The sequence below is a fragment of the Bos indicus x Bos taurus genome, chromosome 7 (assembly GCF_003369695.1).
Source record: "Bos indicus x Bos taurus breed Angus x Brahman F1 hybrid chromosome 7, Bos_hybrid_MaternalHap_v2.0, whole genome shotgun sequence".
Classification (NCBI taxonomy): Eukaryota; Metazoa; Chordata; class Mammalia; order Artiodactyla; family Bovidae; genus Bos; species Bos indicus x Bos taurus.
In genome coordinates, this window is record NC_040082.1 from 94,574,717 (window position 1) to 94,582,182 (window position 7,466).

General features: G+C 42.9%; 1 pseudogene across 1 annotated transcript; it reads right to left on the reverse strand.

Moving 5' to 3' along the window:
- Nucleotides 1–3,738: 3,738 nt before the first annotated feature.
- LOC113896637 lies at nucleotides 3,739–5,483 on the reverse strand (annotated as a pseudogene). The gene has a single exon (XR_003512065.1). The product of XR_003512065.1 is annotated as a heterogeneous nuclear ribonucleoproteins A2/B1 pseudogene (transcript).
- Nucleotides 5,484–7,466: the final 1,983 nt, after the last annotated feature.

Genomic DNA, 7,466 nt, shown 5'->3' on the forward strand with positions numbered 1-7,466 from the left:
CTTCTAAGACCCACTCGAGAAGGTGTCTAGGGTGAGGCACCTTCCGCTATTCGAGAGGGCGCCTGCGGCCTACGTAAGTGGTGCAAACTTCTTGTCTTGAAGTTTTATTGGTCTCCCGCGTAAACCAAGCTACTCAGCTTCTTTTCTCCACTGAATTTTCCTACTGAGCTATCCTCATTCTATTGTTCTCTATATCTCTAATTAGCATATAAATAGTCGCCTAGGCCGTCTCTCCTTCGAATACCCTGGATCAGCTGGGGCTGGTCCCCAGCAACAAATGGTACCTGCTTAAATTAAAACATCATGAAGCTTTATAACAAAATTCAGCTCTATCTTTTTACTCTTCATTAAGAATTCCACATGTTGGAAAAATAGAGTTTGGATACCAAGATCCCAGCATGTTTCTTTTAAATTTATATTAAAAGCTATTAAAAAATAAGATACTTTATTTGATCTGATTATTTGATTTGATTCAATCAACAACTTGACAATATGTATTTGCTTCTTGTGTTTGAGGACAGAAATTTCTAAATATATTCTGAAATGGATTTGTAGATTCACAAAAGCCTGCATTAATTCACTTCTAAACCATGTAACTTATTTTGAGTTTATAATTATCATCAGTGTTCTCACATTTTAAATTGTTTGCAGATTTCACAGGAATAGTTATATCTAAAAATAGCTCATTTTCCAGGGTCTGTAGAATATCAGGGAGACCTCATTTCTCTTTGTTACAACAATCATTTCAATGAACATTTGGATAACGGCATATACACAACTATAGATGAAAGCGTTGGATTCTGTTATGGTAATTATGTCGATACTTTGTGACATTAAGTACACCCCTAGGAAATGTTTAGATTTTTACAGTTTTATGGTTTTCATGTTTTGTTAAGTCTCCTCTGGATATTTCACTATATTACACTCTAAACTAGGACAATTTTTCCAGCATGCATTCTAATACAAATAATTAGTAAGTAGAGACACTCCCCCATGGTGAAAGTCCCTCAGTCGTGTCTGACTCTTTGCAACCCCATGGGCTATACAGTCCATGGAATTCTCCAGGCCAGAATGTTGAAGTGGGTAGCCATTCTCTTCTCCAGGGAATCTTCCCAATCCAGGGATCAAACCCAGGTCTCCCACATTGCAGGCAGATTCTTTACCATCTGAGCCACAAGGGAAGCCCTAAAACATGGACTTTATCTAATTGTGTGGCATGCGTATCTCTGGTTGAGTTAGTGTAATTGACCCTGATAGAGGTCAAATAATTAGTAGCTTCCACCAAACTAGAAAATGTGCGCACCTGAAATATTTCCATCAAACACTCCATTTCATATTTTGGTAAAAGAAGCAGAAGCAAAGCATGAGGAAAAGAAACGTGAAATGAGACAGCTGAAAGGGACAAAGATTTGGCAGAGGTCCTCAAACAGAAGACTAGAAACAGGATTGACATTCTCCCCTCAAATCAGCAACTCTCCAGTAGAAGGGCAGCTGCCAACAGAATTAGTGTTGAAAAAATTCCAGACATAACTAATAAGGAAACAAGGTGCACAAGTTCTAACTACATCTTCCACTTCTGAGGACATGGGCATGTTGATAAACATTGCAGATCCATTAGAAACTCTATGAACCAGCAAAACATGAACAGAAAACAGACTGCTTGATGCAAACCCATTGTTAAGCTCTGCTACAGAAACTCAACTAGAGACATTCATGCCACAGTTAAAGTCCACGTTTTAGGGGAGAATTTATCATTTTCCCCAGAGAAACTAATGATATAGATAAAAATGAAGGGCTTTACTGTCTTCTGACATAGTATCTACTTTTTTTCTTTTGCTTCCAGAATATTGGGCTGAATACCTCACTCTTGGTGTGGGTGAACTAATAATATTTGATGGGACTCATTTTTTTAGGGTGGAAAATCCAGGTCACTTCGGGTCTCTCCATGGAGGCACATTTCAGCAATACCTTTGTCAGCAGTCAACATTCAGGCTTAGCCACTTTCTCTAAGAGTGGCCTCAGGCCAGGGGACCAGTGTTTCAAAGGGATTATGTGCCTCAGTCTAAGGGTTCTAGCAGCAGGAGGGGCTAGGATTCAGCAGTCTCACTAATTTTAAGACCTCCAGGAACAGAGCTTGCAAATCCTGCTGGTGAATAGAGAAGGAAAGATGCATAATTCTCTCCTCTCTTGAAAGGAGTGAAGAGGGAAAATTTTTCAGATAATAGAAGGACATAGAAGGATAGAATATTCAGAATTCTTTGGTCTACATCTCTGCCACTTCTGTGCACATCTCAGATCGTTTTCAAGGAGATGAAACACACATATATGCAAATGCAAACAAGAACTTACTCATAAGGTATTATCAGTTGCTTTGGCCTTCTCAGGAAGGAGATCTGGAATACACCTGCTTGTAGTTTTAATGTATGGATGGGGGGGGAACCCACCACCACATCTCCATCTTTATACACTCTGTGCTTCAGGCAATCTGCCTAAACTTCAAACTGTATCCCACATACAGTGTGGAAAGACTGCAGGAGCAAGAAAAGATAAATCGGAGAGAATGACGTTGCAGGAGATGCCCAACCGAGAGACCAAGCCCGGTATCTAGGCTCAGCTCATGAGAAGAGGGATAGGCATCTGATCCCTGCTCTGCTCTCAAAAAGGAAAATGCCCCTCACGTCAGCCCAGCCTATGCCCACAACCCCTCTGTCTCTCAGCTTGTGGAAAACTTGCAGGGCGTGTGCCAGACTGGTGTGCCAGACCAGGGCACACTTAGAATCAGAGAGCAGGTGAGGAGAGACCTCACCGGTGTCCCCGTGACGCGAGCAGCCTGCCTTCCCCTTTTTACTGCTTCATATTAGTTCCATGGAGGAGCTCTGGGGAGGCTCCTGTCCTGGGGCTCTGCACCTGCCTGCCTCAGTCCTGGTGAAAAGCAATGACCATGAACATGTTTTTCCCCTTCCCTCTGTGATTGCATCATAGTCTGTGACTCTCAAACTTCAGGGCTTGGGAGCAGAGAGGGAGGTGTGGGGGAGACAAGTCCATCCTGACACTGAGGGCTCTGCCCTCCTATGTCTATGATTGATGTCCCTGCACAGAACTCATGGTGGCTATGTCAGACACACCAAAGGGAAACTTTTCTGCACTCTTGGTGAGAACGTCAATCGGTGCAGCTATTAAAAAAAAAAAAAAAACAGTACGGAGGTTCATCAAAAAATTAAAATTAGAACTGCTGTAGGAAGGCAATGGCATCCCACTCCAGTACTCTTGCCTGGAAAATCCCATGGATGGAGGAGCCTGGTAGGCTGCAGTCCATGGGGTCGCTGAGGGTCGGACACGACTGAGGGACTTCACTTTCACTTTTCACTTTCTTGCATTGGAGAAGGAAATGGCAACCCACTCCAGTGTTCTTGCCTAGAGAATCCCAGGGACGGGGGAGCCTGGTGGGCTGCCGTCTGTGGGGTCACACAGAGTCAGACATGACTGAAGTGACTTAGTAGCAGCAGCAGCAGCAGGAACCAGCAATTCCACTTCTGGGTATGTATCAGGAAAAAAAATGAAGCCAGTATCCTAAATAATCATCTACCATCACATGATCATTGCAGGATCATTTCCAATAGTCCAGACATGGGAAAATGACCTAAATATCAAAAGATGAGTATATTTAAAAAGAGTGATTTTATATTTTATGCATAGGTATGTACAAACCACTACCATTTCACCTTTTAAATTATTTTATTAAATCTTCAATGTACAATAGCTTCTTTACACATGACCTAAATTTTTTTAGAAGAGTGATGTTAGTTCTTATTACATGGTGATTCTAGCTAGCAGTTTTAAAAATGTTGGGAAAAATCTTGAAAAAGGATTTTCACATGTCACTCAAAATTTTAAAATTTAACATTATCAAAGAAAGAGATGCTTCTACACTCTTGAACAGTGGCCACTGGAAAGACATTTCAAAAAGAAAGAATTACGTCTCAAAAACATTTTTTATATGATTTTTTCCTCCAAGGACGGTAATTTTTTTTACATAATTAAATCAACTCACAAAATGGCTTTCTGCACATGCTCTCATGCCTTGGACCATATCACCAAATATTTATGCATGACTGAAATGAGAGTTTCCTTGACATCATTATTTCCATAGCCTGAAGCTGTTCTGTTACCTCGGGGCTCTCATTCTCCCTGATTTATACAATCAAGCCCCTGTCAAATAACAAGCTCAACATTGCCGTCTCTCCATAACCTCCACTTCCTCCATGGCCTCCTGGACAATAGTTTGCTCCACCATATGGTCTTCCCATATTCCTCCTACCACTCAGTTTCCCACTCTTCAGTAACTCGTACTTTGAAGGTTTCTGCTTATAATTTCCCAAATTATTGCAATTCTGATTTCCATCGTTCCTTCCTCCGTAGTTGATATAACCAGCTCTGCAACCCCTATCCTGGTAGCCATGTCCAGGTCCTTCTCCATCACAACCTCCTCGTCCTTCTCCATAACCAGGACTAACCCTCAAACTACCACCTCCTGGTCCTCCTCCATACCCATGGTCACCATCCCCAGATTCACCACTGCTTCCACTTCCATCAGATGCTTCTCTAAAGTCCCTTCCTCGTCCAGCTCCAAAATTTCCACCACCACCATGCAAGTATAGGAAATCAGCCTTACCTCCTCCCCTTCCTATTCTAGAATGCTGGAGTTTCTGCATTTCTGGTCTAGACAGGGCCTTTCTTACTTCTGCATGATGACCATTGATGGTATGGTATTTCTGCAATACAAGCTTATCCACGGGATCGTGGTCATCAAAAGTCACAAACCCAAAGCCTCTTTTCCTTCCAGACTCCCTATCACTAATGATCTCAATGGCATTGATTTTTCCATATTTCCCAAAGTAATCTCTAAGATGATGCTTCTCCGTATCTTCTCCAATTTTACAAACAAACAGCTTCTTCACAGTGACAAGAGCCCCTGGTATTCCATAGTCCTCTCTTGGGACAGCGCGTTTGGGGGCAACCCTTTTCCCATCGATGGAATGAGGTCTGGCCGCCATGGCAGCATCCACCTCAGCCATGGAGGAAAACGTGACAAAAGCAAATCTTCTTGATGTCTGGCTGGCGGGGTCTCTTATGACCACGCAGTCTGTAAGATAACCCCACTGCCGGTAGTAGTTCCATAGAGTTTCTTCTGTGGTTTCAGAGCTCAAGCCACCAACAAAGAGTTTGCGAAATTTTTCATTATCTCTCTTATTCCTCTCCGACGGATCAGATGTTGACGTTTCCTTCTCCGCGCGCTTGGTCGCTTGAGCCATTTTTCTGAAGCTGAGGAGAATGAGGGAGATCTCAGCGACTAACAGGAACCTGACCGGTCCGGCTCCCGCTGCTCCGGAAACAGAGCCTCCAGGAGAACCTCCACGTCCTGGCCTCGGGGATGCTATTACTGCCTCTGGAGCCTCTGCCGCCCTTTTATCAGTCTTGAGCAACTTTCAATTTTTCTGCAAAACATTATTTAACAGAGTGACCTTTCCTGATGCATATTATCTTCTCTATGTTGATTTCTTCCCATTTTTAATTCTATCTGCATTATTATCTATTAATTTTACAGTTTTTCTCACAAATGGTATATTCAGTGAATAGATGACTAATATGGACTTTAAGGTTTTATGCTGAGCTATTTACCTTTTGCTTTGCCCTTACAGGGGCTTGCCTGGTGGCTTCAATGGTAAAGAATATGCCTGCAGTGCGGGAGACCCACATTCCATCCCTGGGTGGGAAGATACCCTTGAGAAGGGAATGGTTACCCACTCCAGTATTCAGAGGAGCCTGGCAGACTGTAGTCCATGGGGTCACAAAGAGTTAAACACAACTGAGTGACTAACATACACACACATGGGGAAAGTGAAGCCGGAAAGGATAAAGGGAGGAAGAAATTAAAATTACTGACGATGAAAAGATTGGTGGTGTGGTGGTTTAGTCACTAAGTTGTGTCCAACTCTTTTCAACCCTGTAGATGGGCCATAGCCCGCCAGGCTCCTCTGTCCATGGAGTTCTCCAGGCAAGAATACTGGAGTGGGTTGCCATTTCCTACTCCAGGGGAAAGCCTAACTGAAGACATACTTGAGCAGAAAACTTAATTGCAAAAAAAAAAAAGAGAGAGAGAGAAAGAAAGAAAGAAAAGGACTCAACCACAGCGTGGGTAAAGAATTTTCCACAGAGGACAACAATTTAAACAAAGCAGAGCCAAGTATTGCTTCCATTTCTTGGTGATGTCGATTTTTTTTTTTTTTTTTTATCTGTCCTGTTATTCCAAGAAAGTTTCAAATGCAAAACTATACAAAACTTTGAATATTTGGTAACATTAACACTTAGGATATACCTTTCAATAACATATCTTTTTCTTGTAAGAGCTAACTCTAGGAAATTTCACCAAGAAAAGATGCAAGTGGACACTGTTCCCATCAATACGGATGCCCCACTTACCAGAACAGGCTGATCTGTGAAAGAGGCTGATGCTGGTTCCCCCTGATTCGAGAGCTGTCCTGTGACCCGATCCTGAGATGCAGACCGCCTATAGCTTGCCAGAGAAAGCAGTGACTTCCTGCCTCAGATTCCCCTTTTATGGAGGGAGTGGGTAACCCAATCAGTGGATTTTTCAAAGACACACCCTATCTCAGATCAAAGGGATTTAAGAGATTCTTCAGTCTTTATACACAAATGCAAAAATAGGAGGCTGTTAACACTGTCAGAAACTACCCTAGGTGAAAAAAATGGGATTTCGTTGTTGGCACCATGGATGAGAATCTGCCTGCTAAAGCAAGGGACACAGATTCGATCCCCAGTCTGGGAAGATTCCGCATGCTGTGAAGCAACTAAGCCAGTGTGCCAGCTCAACTACTGAGCCCACACTCTAGAGCCTGTGGTCTGCAACAATAGAAGCCCCTGCTGCTGCTGCTGCTAAGTCGCTTCAGTCATGTCCGACTCTGTGCGACCCTATAGACGGCAGCCCACCAGGCTCCCCCATCCCTGGGATTCTCCAGGCAAGAACACTGGAGTGGGTTGCCATTTCTTCTCCAATGCATGAAAGTGAAAAGTGAAAGTGAAGTCGATCAGCCGTGTCCGACTCTTCGCGACCCCATGGTCTTCAGCCTACCAGGCTCCTCTGTCCATGGGATTTTCCAGGCAAGAGTACTGGAGTGGGGTGCCATTGCCTTCTCCAATAGAAGCCCCAGTTCACTGCAATTAGAGAAAGCCCACATAGAGCAGGGAAAACCCAGCACAGCCAAAAAAGAAAAAAATGTTTAAAAAATGTAATACATCTATGTATGGAGTGGTATTTGCAGTTCCTATCAACAAGTTCATCTTTCGTTTTTCTCCCACTATGGATACAGTCAACAAAAATAGGAATAGAAATTTCTATCTATATACAAAGATTTCTAGAAACTGATGTTATAATAGCAAAAAGGAAA